Source organism: Mandrillus leucophaeus, unplaced genomic scaffold, assembly GCF_000951045.1.
Source record: "Mandrillus leucophaeus isolate KB7577 unplaced genomic scaffold, Mleu.le_1.0 Scaffold186, whole genome shotgun sequence".
NCBI classification, from domain to species: Eukaryota; Metazoa; Chordata; class Mammalia; order Primates; family Cercopithecidae; genus Mandrillus; species Mandrillus leucophaeus.
This window is the reverse complement of record NW_012101876.1, coordinates 2440813-2454464: the sequence shown is the minus strand read 5'-3', so window position 1 is coordinate 2454464 and position 13652 is coordinate 2440813. Positions and strand designations below refer to the sequence as shown.

The 13652-nt window shown below is 40.5% G+C and overlaps 1 pseudogene; it reads right to left on the bottom strand.

The window, feature by feature from the left end:
* The window catches only part of LOC105538183, a 143165-nt pseudogene extending 130725 nt beyond the window's left edge, over positions 1-12440 (bottom strand).
* Between the last annotated feature and the right edge of the window lie 1212 nt (positions 12441-13652).

The window sequence follows — 13652 nt, the reverse complement described above, 5'->3', positions numbered from 1 at the left end:
CATGCTGAAAGCTAACAAATAACCTAAATATTTTTTGAGCACTGATTATGTGCCAGACTTTGTTCTAGAACCTGAGAAGACAGTGAACAGAGTGGAGAAAGCACCAGTGTTCAGGGAGCTTACTTAGTGGTAAGAGCAGTTATAGACAGATAAATAGCCAATAGAATTGGTAATGGTAAAGAATAAGAAAAATAAAGTGGGATAAGAAAGGTCAAGAATGACAGCAGTAAGAAAATGAAGTAAAAGACATCATATTGAAAAGGAAGTTTTGAGATGACATAATTTTGTATGTAGAAAATTCTAAAGAATCCACTAAGACGCCATTTGAACAAATAAGTTGTTCAACAAGTTTGCAAGATACAAGATCAATATACAAAACTCAGTATATTTTTATATATTTTCAATGAACAATATGAAAAAATAAGAAAATAATTATATTTATAATAGCATCAAATAGAATAAAATATTTAGGAATAAATTTAACAAAAGAATTACAAAATATGTACTCCAAAAACTGCATAATATTGTTGAAAGAAATTAACAAAGGGCTAGATAAATAAAAAGGTGTTCCATGTTCATGAATCAGAAGATTCATTGTCAAGATGGCAACACTCCCTAAACCGATCTACAGACTCAATCCCTATCAGAATCCCAATTGGCTCCCTTGTCATCATTTACAAGACAATCCTAAAATGTATATGGAATTGCAAGGGACCCCCAAATAAATAAAATAATCTTGAAAAACACGAACAAAGTTGACTTTCTGATTTGATTTAATTTGATTTTGAGATGGAGTCCCTCTTTGTCGCCCAGGCTGGAGTGCAATGGTGCGATCTTGGCTCACTGCAACCTCCACCTCCCGGGATCAAGCAATTTTCCTGCCTTAACCTCCCGAGTAGCTGGGATTACAGGCATGTGCCACCATACCCAGTTAATTTTTATATTTTTAGTAGAGACAGAGTTTCACCATGTTGGCCAGGCTGGTCTTGAACTCCTGACCTCAAGTGATCCACCTGCCTTGGCCTCCCAAAGTGCTGGGATTACAGGTGTGAGCCATCCTGCCTGGCCCACACTTTCTGATTTTAAAACTTACTACCAAGCAACAGTAATCAAGATAGTATGATACTGGCATAGTATAAACATACAGGTCAACTGGATAGCCATTGCAAGTGAATGGATTTGGATCTTTACCTCTCACTACATATGAAAATTGACTCAAAATGGATCAAAGGCTTACATGTGAGAGCCAAAACATAAAACTTTTAGAAGAAAACCCAGGGGTAAATCTTGATCTTGAATTTGGCAGTGGATTCCTTGATATAACATTAAAAGCACAAGCAGCAAAAGAAAATATACTTAAAATGTACTTCACTAAAGTGAAAAATTGTGGGCCTTCAAGAACCTCAAGAGAGTGAAAAGACACCCCCAAAGAATGGAGGGAAATATTTACAAATCATATATCTGATAAGGAACTTAAATCTAGAATACGTAAAGAACTCTTGAAACTGAGTAAGAAAAATCCAATTAAAAATGAGCAACAGATCTGAATAGGCATTTCTTCAAGAAAGATGTACAAGTAAGCACACGAAAAGAGGTTCAGTATCATTAGCCATCAGGGAGATGCAAATTGAAATCACAATGATATGCCACTTCACTCCCACCAGGATATTTATAATTTAAAAGTCAGATAACAAGTGTTGACTAGGATGTGAAAAAGCTGGAAAAAATGTTACACAGATATTAGTAATCAGACATTACTAGTGTGAATACAAACTGGTGAAGCCACTTTGGAAAACAGTTTGGCAGTTCCTCAAGTGATTAAACCTAGTTACATTTGGCACAGCAATTCTCCTAGGTATATACCCAAGAGAAATGAAAACATGTCCACACAAAAACTTGTGCATAAATATTTATAGCAATATTATCCATAATAGCCAAAAGATGGAAACAACCCAAATGTCCATCAATTGATGAATAAACAAAATGTGATATATCCATACCATGGAATATCATTCATGCATGAAAAAGAATGAAGTACTGATACATGCTACTATGTGGATGAACCTTGAAAACATTATGCTAAGTGAGAGGAACCAGTCACAAAAGGCCATATATTATATGATTTCATGTATATGAGATGTACAGAATAAACAAATATATGGAAACATATATAGAGACCTAGTGTAGATTAGTGGTAGCTTAGGCCTGAGCTTAAGGCTGGAGTGAATTTGAGAGTAATAGCTATAGGGGACAGGGTTTCTTTCTGAGGGGACAAAAATATTCTATAATTGGTTGTGGTGATGTCTGCACAACTGTGAATATAATAAAATACCATTGAACTGTGTATTTTTAAAATGGGTGACTTTTATGGTAGATGAATTATATAAATATAAAGCTATTATAAACAGAGAGAGAGAGAGAAAAGGAAGAAAGAAAGAAAAAAGGGAGGGAAAGTGGGAGGAAACATGTCAGCATCAGAATTTGAGGGAAGTACCAGTAGCTTGAAAGAAAAAACTAAGGGAGTGACAAGGGTAGAGAAGAGGGGACTCTTTCAAAGGGGAATATGCATCTTAAAAACCTCTTTAATAGGGCGACATTTATTTCAGCTGAGACTTTCAGGAAGGGAAGAAATGAACCATATGGATATCTGGAGAAAAAGAGTTCTGGGCGAGCGATTAGCAAGTACAAAGGCCCCTTGGCAGGCATGTGAGTGGTGCATTTGAAGAGCAGCATGGAGATGTAGGTGGCAGAGGCAGAATGAGTGAGCGAGGCAGGGAGCATGATGAGGTCTAAGGAGCAGCGGGGGCCGGATAATGTGGGGCTGGCAGAGCCCCATTGGGACGACTTTGGATTTTTACTGAGTAAAACGGAGAGTAATTGCAGGGATTTGAGCAGATAACATGCCCTGATTTCCCGTTTACAAAGATAATTCTCACTGCAGTGTGGCGAATAGGCTGTAAGGGATGGAGTGTGAGGGAAGTGGCAAAGCCAGGGAGGATGCCATTGGCACAGTTCAGGTGAGATGGCTTTCTGTTTCTATGCTGTGCTTTAGTTTCTCTCTTATAATTAAGGAGACAATAGAAACAGAAATTTAGTAGGAACAGAACCTACAGTCTGAAAGCACACACCACTTAAAAGCAAAATTTCCTGGAAGAGTGTGGACAAATGGCCATCATTCACAGTGCATAAAAATGTTTGCTTCCAATTTAACACTCTGCATGATGTCAATTAATGGCATAAGTATGTGTTTGATATCTTTCTCCCCCATTAGGCTGAAAGCTTCACAATGGTCAGAACCATGTCCATTGTGTTCTGGGACATTGTGCTAAGTCCCTGGTGACTAGGAGAGGGTCTGACACAAAATACATACTCAAAAAACAACAACAACAACAAAACGAAAACAAAAACAAAAAACAAAACTCATTGAATGAACCAATAAATGAGCAGTTGTCAATCATCTTGTCCCTAGTTATTTCAGTGTGTTCTAAAGGCAGTAGGTGACCACCAAGCATCTGTGTCCTCCTCTATATTTCCCAGCCTTCCTTGCAGTTAGTTGTGGCCATGTGACTGTTGATGGCCAGCAAAAAGTGAGCAGAAACAACAAGTACTAAGATGGTAGCTGGAGTGTATTCCGCATCATTCTATTCTCTTAGGAGACGGTCTTGCAGGCTACGAATTCCAGATGACAGAGCCACAAGATGGAGTAGGACAACCTGACCTATGTAAGATTTAACAAGCGTTAGAAACAAACTTTTTTTCAGTTTGTCCAGTTAGATTTTTCTTTTGTGGCAGTAAATATTATTGCTTTAACATATTGTTTCCCCCACATTTTCTGAGTACAAACCTTTGTAGTATGTGCCAAACTGCTGGATTATTTTGGATAATGACAGTTGGAAATTGCCTGCTGCCTCTCAAGTTTAATTTTTCTTGCCACTGTCTCCTTCTTACAGGGCAAGATGTTAATGCTTTTCAGATATTCTCATCACATTTGGAATCACAATAGTAGCAGAGTGGCATATTTCATAATTTCTGTAAGGCACTCAGTGGAGCTGGACCCAAGGCCCTGGTGATAATAATGGAGGCCACCTAGTCAAGTTCTAATAAATAGGGATGGACATCCTTTCATAATTTTTCCAGCAATTGGAGGTGAAAGTGTGAAGTCTTCATTCAGCTGGGAAAAGACATTGGCAGATGTTTGGAAGAGATGAACTTGGGCTGAGCTCCATTGTAAATGTTCTTGGCTTGATTTGTTCTCTTCATCTCTTTATTCTGCCCACTCAACTCCTTTCTCAGTTTCTTGTTACCCAGAAAGTAGTCTGTGGGATCTAGTGATTAGGATAACTAATGTTTTGTGTTTTATTTTTAACACTAAGCCAGCAAATCCACTATTTTTACCTATTATATCTGGAATAAAAGAACACAATGAGAAGTTCAATAAAAATAGTTTATTTTAGTAAGAGAAGGAACAGCCAGACAGGATAGAATTCACCCCCGAGAGTATTTAGAGTTCTACGTTAATCTTTTCATCTACTAGTTACCGTGTACTGACCCAAGTACTGTAAACAGCTTTTCAACAGTAATAGCAGTTACCATTTTTAAAAACTTGCATACCTCCTCCTCTGCACAGAGCAGTTCACTCAAATAGTTCCTAAGGGACAAGTGGTTTCTGGAAGCAGCTGAAAGTGGAATTAGTTCTGGTAGCCTCAGGACTACCCCAAGGCACAGAGAGGGTGACCCAGGCTGCGGTGGGACTCCATGCTGCGGCACTCCGCTGGCTGCTGGCTTTTTCATATCCCTGCAGGATACTCTGAACCATGGAAGGAGCCTATGCAAGTGAAGCATGCCCTGAAGCTTAAGCTTAAGCTTATTAGTTTCCAGGTAAATTCACCACTGCTCTCAACACACAAGGATCCGTTGATCCTATAAGGCAGGGACAAATTGTTCACCTGAAGACTTTGACCCACAGGAGCAAAATATTTGTTCCTGTAATCCTTCCATGGCCCAGACAGTTCATATTATTACCGACACTTACAGGTCAGGAAACTAAGGATCATAGAGAGAGGTATCTTTTCCCAAAACCCACAGCCAGACAGTGGGTAGGAGTGCCGAGATTCCCACCAGCCTCGCCCTTTGCACACACTGAGGTTTGCCGTCACTAGTTCCATTGTTGGTCTTTCTGGCCAGGAGAGGACGTGAGAGAGCAGAGGAGAAGCTTTGACAAGGGAGGTGATAGAGAACCTTGGAAGTTCCTCCTCACAGCCTTCCTCCTGCCCTGACTTCCCATCAGCTGAAGAGTGTCTCCGCTTCTCCACATGCATATTTGTTTGTGCTTTATGAATTTTTTCCTTCTGATGAGGTCCTTTGTGAAAAGTTTACTTCCTTTGTTCCTGTAAAATTGGTAAGGGTGACATGCCCCAACTGCAAACCCAACAATCACCCACGCTCCTGGGGCTCCCCTGGGTCCTTCAGCCAATGTGATTTGGCCCAATGCCTCCCACGCCCTCACCTAGCAATGGGTTTAGGCCCTGTACCCTACATTCCTGTCATGATCTTATTCACTCATTCATTCATATATTCAAAAATATTTACTGGCTGTCAACTTTGTGCCTGGCACTATAACAAGAATAGCTGGGAACACCATGACACTTCTTCAGTGTGGAAATATTTCACCCTCCTCTGTGATCGTCAGGTTTGTATCCGTATGTTTGCTTGTTTGTTTTAGAGACAGGGTGTCTCTATGTTGCCAGGCTGGAGTGCCGTTGCTATTCACAGGTGCAATCGTAACACGCTACAGCTCCAAACTCCTGGGCTCAAGCAACCCTCCTGCATCAGCCTCCCAAGATGCATACCACGTCACCCGGCTCTGTGATGGTTAGTTTTATGTGTTAACTTAGGCCCAGTCCCCTGTTACTCAATCAAATATTAATCTAGGTGCCCCAACAAAGGTATTTTACAGATGGTAGTTGAAGTCCAAAATCAGTCGACTGTAAGTAAGGAAATTTTCCTCAATAACCTGAGTGGCCTGATTCAATCAGTTGAAAAGCCTTAGGAGCAAAGCTGAGGTTTCTTTGAAGAAGAAAAAATTCTGCCTAAAACTGTAGCTCCAGCTCCTGCCCAAGAGTTCAGCCTGCCAGTCCTCCTGGACCTGTGGATTTTAGACTTGCCTACCCAGCCTCCAGAATCACATAAAGCAGGTCTTTGCTATAAATGTCTTAATGTATGTCTCCTATTGGTTCTGTTTCTCTGGGTAATCCCCACCAATACACCTTGCTTGACACCTATGAAGTTATCCATTTCGATCGTGCTCACTTTGTCAGTCTTTGGCTTGCAGAGAAAGATAAGCGAAGTGTTAAAGTTGGCAAAGTAACTTGGTTGCCTTCGATGGTGATCTCACCTCAGTAAAATCTGAGGCAGATCACCATTTTAGGTGACTTCAAAGTTTCTGGGATAGGATGGAAAATGGGACGGGAGCTTAGAATGGGAAAATCAAATGCCATGCCATTGCTGGCCCTAGTTTGATTAGCCACCAAGAGGCCACTGGGCCTCACAAATCTGTTCCAGGGAAGTTCTCTCCCATCAACAAAACAAAAGTATGTGACACAAAGTGTGGATTACTCCCTGAAAGGCCCATCTTAGTTGCTTTTAAGTAACAAAGGTGTCTCTACTTAAGACTTTAGTTGGTGCCTGGCTCATACATTGTTAACGTCTTTGAGGAAAACAACTGAGGAATAGTATTGTCAAAATCTGTCATGGGCTCTAAAAACTCGGATTTCTATTTCCTGGTGTATAAAATTTGAGGAGTGGACTTCCCAAGTTTCTTTCCAATGCCAACATACTTATGTTTCTCTTTGATAAACCTGTCAGTTTTTATTACCAATTAGAATAGTCTACAAAGTAAAAAATGTTTGGCAATGGATTTGAGTGGGCACTCCTCAGAGAACCTGAATTGTGGAATATCAGCCTTATCAGGAGGCCTATGCCAGAGTGGGAGAGCCAGCCACAGTCCCCTAGAAAGTTACAAGCCTACCTTCTGAGAGACATTTGCACAGTTACGGGAATTCTTCTGAAACGGAGAACTCTGCCAGTTGCTGTTTATCACAGTTTCTCGGTTTGCTTTTCAAGTACGAGATTGTGAGAGAATTACCTTCATTGCTAAGACAATATTTGTTTCCTTAGATTCTCAGTGAGTGAACCCAAGACCTGGGGCCAATATGTACAGGACTTTGTAGAAAAGAAAGATTTTGTGAGGGAAAGGAAAAGGGGGTCTTCTAAATTTGGATTGACATTAGTTTGATGAGTAATGGAAAACAACCGAAACCAAACTAATTCTTTGTCAAATCCTACCACAGAGGCACATTTCAAAAAAAAGACATCAATGCTCCTGAAATCGGGGAAAGCGCCACCACAGGAATTTCAAATTTCCATCACCACAAACATCCTCCAGCGGTCAGCACCAAAGCCAGATCACATGACCTCCAATCCATCTGTAGCCTGAAAAAATAACTTGTTTCAGTTATTACAAAAATTTAACAGACTTTATACGACTTGTTCCCAAATCTATATAGATGGTGTGATAAGGAACCAAATATAAATTATATTTAAAAGCCCTACTGATCCCTAGTAGCTTTCAGTCTTTTGACCACTCAGGTCACTGAAAGTCTAACTGCTTGTACACCAAGAACCGTTTTTGACTTTGAAAGAAGGTCCTCTGAGCACAAAGTGAAACTGCCTTTGCAAAGATTATAACTGAGGAGATTATGACAGTGAAAGAGATCGGACCTAACCGACTCCATCTTGCTTCTAACCTTTAAACTGTCCTTGTTCATTCCTGGGCATAGGGAAAACTAACCTTACAAAGAAATGTAGTTGTTTATGGTTTAACTCTGAAACAAACTTAATAATAGCCCTTTGCCTGGAACCAGTCTGCCTTTGTAGGACTAACAGATTAGCTACAAGATGAGAAATTACGGTTTAGGGACGATGCAACCTCTGACTACAAGAGTCTGAACCTCCTCAAATTGCTCCTGGGAATGCCATCACTATTGTAAAAGTTAAGATTAGTGCCCGAGATATTTTGCAGACTCTGTACTTCATGCACCAGCTGATACCACCCAGACCCGTAATCTGGCTCAACCAGTTCTTTGATCCCACCCAGGAACTGAAGACAGCAAGAAATACTTACTTCAACCCTCTATGATTCCATCTTCAACCTGACCAGTCAGCACTCCCCACTTCCTGAGCCCCTGCGCCCCAAATTATCCTTAAAAACCCTGATCCCCAAATGCTCCGAGAGATTGATTTGAGTAATAATAAAACTTCAGTCTCCTGCACAGTGAGCCATGCGTGAATTACTCTTTCTCCATTGCAGTTTCCCTGTCTTGATAAATCGGCTCTGTCTAGGCAAGGTGAACCGTTGGGCAGTTAAAAAAAGTTGGATCCATTGTATTGTAAATGAGGAAGAAGAAGCTATGCAGTATCAGGCTTGCCCTGCTGGCCGGCCCTTGGCTTCGTGGAGTCCCGCCAAGCCCACAGTTGCTGGTTCTGTCCACACATTCTCCCACCCCAGTTGTCAGACATGAAAGACATCCCCAGCTGTCTAGGGCGAGAGGGGACACAGAGAGGAGGCTGCAAGGCCTGCCTGTGTTTGTGCCTTAACCTTTAAAAGCAGGGCCCTGCAAAAGGACAAGGGCAGTTTAATTTAGATCTTTCTGGAGCTTAAACTCAACTCTTTTCTTTTGTTTTTTGGATTCCACCTTGTTGCTCTTTCCTTTCTTGCTGGGTTGTGTTTGCATTTTCTCCTGAATGTGTGGTTTCCATCTCATCCAGCAGATCTAAGGTAATTTCAGTTTTGTTTCTAAAAATGTCATTGTCTGCTTCTTTCCCACCCTCTGTCTTTTGTCTTTGGATTATGTGAATATTTAGCCGCATAACACATAGAGATTCTCTTCCCAGTGCTTTATTTTAGGACTACCCGGATCAGATGTAGTCAATAAAACACTCATCTCTCAGTTTTTAGCTCTAATATGATGTCTAATAAATAGGTTAAGTGACACTACATGAAGCAGAATTGTGGGCTACTGCATTTTTTTTGCCTGCATATTTTTTGGTACAGGAAAAGTAAGACACTAGATTTTGGATATGCTTTCCTATTTTCTTAAACAAACTCTAACAGTTGTTATCTGTCAAACCTAGGGGACTTCAAATGCTGATACTTTGTGGCTTCAATATGACTACATACATAATCTGGAAATAGCCTAACCTTCATTTAGTAAAAGCACACATTGTTTTTTTGCTGCAGCATCTCAATGTTGGAATAATCTCTTATTCTTAGACTTTATGTCTTTCCATTCTTAAGTCATCCTGAAACTAGTTCAATACATTGAGCTGGCTATGTTGTTTTTCAGATGGATTTCCTGAATTGCTAGCATCAAGTACTTTGCTCTCTTTTCATGACACCCCACTTCTATTTATAGCCAACAGATGATCAGAAGCCAGGGTCAAGGACAGTTGTTGTTTGGTCGAGCCCAGCTGTTGAACGCTAATTGGTAACTGGCAAGGTGTGGCAATTGCCATCTGGCCAGGCCAGGGTCCTGATAGCACTGCCAGCATTTGTTTAATTCAGGCAAAGCAGCTAACTTCAGCTTGCTCTGCCGAAGCAAACCTGTGTTGGACATCTCAACCAGTAAAATTGGTTCCCAAGCTTACATCCAGCTTGAAAATTTAAAGCAGCACCATATGCGTCATTGGGGTCTATCATGACACACTTTATGTACCCCTTGGTTAGGATTCAGAGACAGAAGCATGTAGTCTCAATTCCTTTCTGACAAACAGCATTGAGTACTTTTGCAGAACGTAAACTAGAAAGTCAATTTCTGTAGCTCAGAAAGATGAGTATTTTTATGGCTTTCCATACTGGAAGGGAGAGATGCATTAAATCAATCAAATGAATTAACATGGCATCGTGGAGCAATATCCTCCAGAAATTAGATCAGCCCCTAAAAGAAATCAAGTCATTGTTAAATGGTGGAGTGTCATTTCTGTTAGTGAGTGACCTGCCACTTGTGAGGGTTGATGGACTGGTGGGAAAAATGCCTGCTCTCTAGGTTTAAACTTTACTGGGATTAGTATTCAGAACTCTTGGCAAGATTTATGCAGATCCTTCTTTGTACTTGCAAATTACTTTCACAATAATTTCAATCATTATTAATCAGCAGGCATTGTGTGAATGACAGATGCTATATAATCTCTACAAAACAGTCCTCAGGATCTGATATTCCATAGTCATTTTCCCCATGCAAGGACCAACAAAGCCCAGCATCTTCACCATCTTTCTGAGTGAGGTTGGAATGTTTTCCCTTTTTTAGGAGAGGAAATTGAGTCACGGTAAGAATAAATGCCTCTCTGGGAGCCAGGATGACACCTGACCTCAGTTTCTCTCTTAGAAGTAAAGGACCCAGGCAAGTGTTCACAAGGAAATGCATTTCCTTCCTGGAGACAGTGATTTTACTTTGAGGATAAAAATTAGTAAGATGTCTTCCTCATAAAAATCTTATTGAGGCTCTCAGAATATAAACCTTGATATTCTCATGTTCAGAGACCCTGCTTTTAGGGACCTTGTGTGGTTTGGTGGCCAAGAGCATCCACTTTGGGGCCCACGCGGTCCAAGGTTGAATCCTAGCTCTGCTACTCACTTTGTGACCAGATGCTAGCTGGGAGAGGTGGGTGTCCCTCTGAGTCCTGAGTTTCTGTTTGCATGGCCTGGGCTCAGAGGCTCGCTTAGGGCAGAGCACAGGTCAGATGGGCTGTGGGTTACATCTGCAGCCTGGGATCTGGTTGTTCCCACCCCTTTCTTTCTCACCCATCCAGGACAGAATCTGTGGTTAAGAAACGCTGTGTGGACACATAGAGTGAATCTTTGTCAAATATAATATTTAGTAGATGTATAATTAAATTTAAAGGCATCTCTGACAAAATCCCAAATAGTCTTACCAGTAGCCTTTCCAGTTGTGTGTAGGAAGTGATTGTGTTTTTGACTGGTTTTGATATGAGAAATATCACACACAAAAGAAAATCCCAACCATTAGGGTATTTGACTGATAAAATATCTTACTGTAAGGATCATGAAGAGATAATTCAATACAGATGGTTAATGAAGATATTTTTGCTTTATTGGTAATTTCAAGAAATACAAATTCAAAGAACTACAAAATCAAATTTTCACCTGTTACGTTTGTAGATTTAAGAAGAAAATTGACTACTGGTGAGGATGCAGAAAGATGCGCAATCCCGTTCATGGTTGGCCAGAAATTTGATACAATTTTTATTATACATTGACAAATAACTAGGAAGTTATCCTCCAGAATATACAGAACAAAATAGTACCAGAACAAAAATAGTACCAAACTTTCTTCCAGTTATTAATACTGAGTGTTATTAATACTGGGAAGTTATTTGTCAATATATAACAAAAACCCTTTAAAATGTTTATATCCTTCAAAGGAGTCATCTATTTTAAAGAAAAAATAATTTTATAAAGGAAACAAAAAGTTATACTCAAATGTATCCATTGCAGTGCTACAATTTTTAATGGTGAGAATTGGAAACAAGCTGAGAACAATAAAAGCGTGGGTGGTTAAATATGCTACTTAGAATGAAATATTATGCTGGCATTAAAATGAGATTTTAGTAATAATCTATGGTCATAGCTACCATTTATGAAGGGTTTACTATATGCCAGGCCCCAAGCTAAGCACTTTGAATATATATTATTTTATTTAAATCTTGTTACAACAGATTAGTTACCTCCCAACTTCCAACAATTTTATTTATCACCTCATTTAAACTCATTGACAAATTAGAAAATGGGGAAAAAAGTGTTAACATGAGTGAATTCTCCTGATATTCGTTTAAGCAAAGAAAAGAAGAAAGTATACAAAGTTGCATGCACAGTAGTCCCCTCTTATCTGCAGGGGATGCCTTCCAAGACCCCCCACTGGATGCCTGAAACCTCAAATAGTACTGAATCCTATATATTCTCTGTTTTTTCAAACTGACAACCACAACAACTACTAAGTGATATACATCATGGATACTCTGGACAAAAGGATAGTTCACATCTCAGGAGGACCTAGTGGGACAGCGTGGGAGTTCATCAAGCTCCTTAGAATATTGCACGATTTTAAACTCATGAATTGTTTATTTTTAGAATTTTTCATTTACTATTTCCAGACTGCAGTTGACTGTGAATAACTAAAACCTTGGAAAGTGAAGTGCAGGTGAGAGGGGACTGCCATAGTTTCAGCTCAACTATAGAAGTACAATAAACCCACTCATAATCTTATAAGTCGGGATAAAACTCCAAACTGCATAAAGTGTAGGTTTGTATTATTACCAAGTTCCTGAAGTATCAGTGGGGGCTGGAAGGTAGAGGACAGCCCCATCGCTAGTCATGTTTTGTCCAAATGCATTATTCTACAGCTGTGGATACATGAAGTTTAGTGAGAAATTTACCGAGATGTTGAGTGATTTTTTCTCTGTATTGTAGCATTATGGGTAATTTATGCTTTTCTGGCTTTTCCAAATTTTTAAAGCATTCATTAAAAATGCTTTGAAAAGTTTAGAAAACTTAAAGCAATTCGTTTTACTAATTTTTTAAAATAAGGGGGCAATGGCATCTCTATTCTTTACAGTCCTTTTAGATCTGACAGCTCAGTAATTTAGACAGGAGAGGGAAAAGGCAAAGCCCAGTGGTCAGAGGGAGATGGGAGGCGTGTCCCTTTCCAGCTACAGTGAGGCGGCACGTGACGCCTGTGGCAGCATCTGTGGTCACATATGTTACAAGTGAAAAAAATATCACAATGCGGTTGGTAAAGCCTTGGGCATTACCCAACCTCATGTAGCTACCAAAATGCTTATTAAAAAACTATTTACAAGAGAAAGACAGACACTATTAAGGGGTAAAACTAGTTTTCTGTATTCTCTATGAATAGAGATGCTCCCCCAAGTCAGCATGAGAGGCTAATTAGGGAACAGCGCTCTTTGACAAGAAACAAGAAGCAGGCTGGCCTCCTTCTGCTGTCTGCAGGATCTTTGAAAACTGAACTGAAGTTAACTTTGAGGCCGGCCCAGCATTTGTTAAATCTGAGGTTCTGCAGCTGCCCCCGCTGCAAGGCGTGCTTCCAGCTCCTGCAGAAACCCAAGCAACCAGGGGAAAGTGCCGGAGGTGGTGAGCAGAAGCAGGAAGAGGGGCGATCCCCCTGCAGGATGGGATGCCAGGCCCAGGGCTGGGCCTTACAGGAAGTGCCCAGCTTTTGTTGAGGTGGCTGTGCCAAGCAGCAGAGGGCCCGCCCTTGTTTGCTGGGGTTTTCCTACTGGGTTCCGTAATGAGGTGGCTTAAAAGCAGAAGAGTCAGAGAACCCTAAACCCTGGCTCAGGCCTGAAGGCTGAAGTTAGGTGCATTTAGAGAAATCGTTCATGTATGCAGGGGGCAGCTGGAGCAACTGGGAGACAGAAATGCCAAGTATTAGGTTCCAGATGGGCTCCTAGCAACATCATGTTAACTTTGCAGAGTGCTTTCACCTTTCTTCAGAGCCACTCATTCATTCCTTCAACTGATGTTTACTTAGTATTGTTATAGGCAGTGGAGAAGCCAA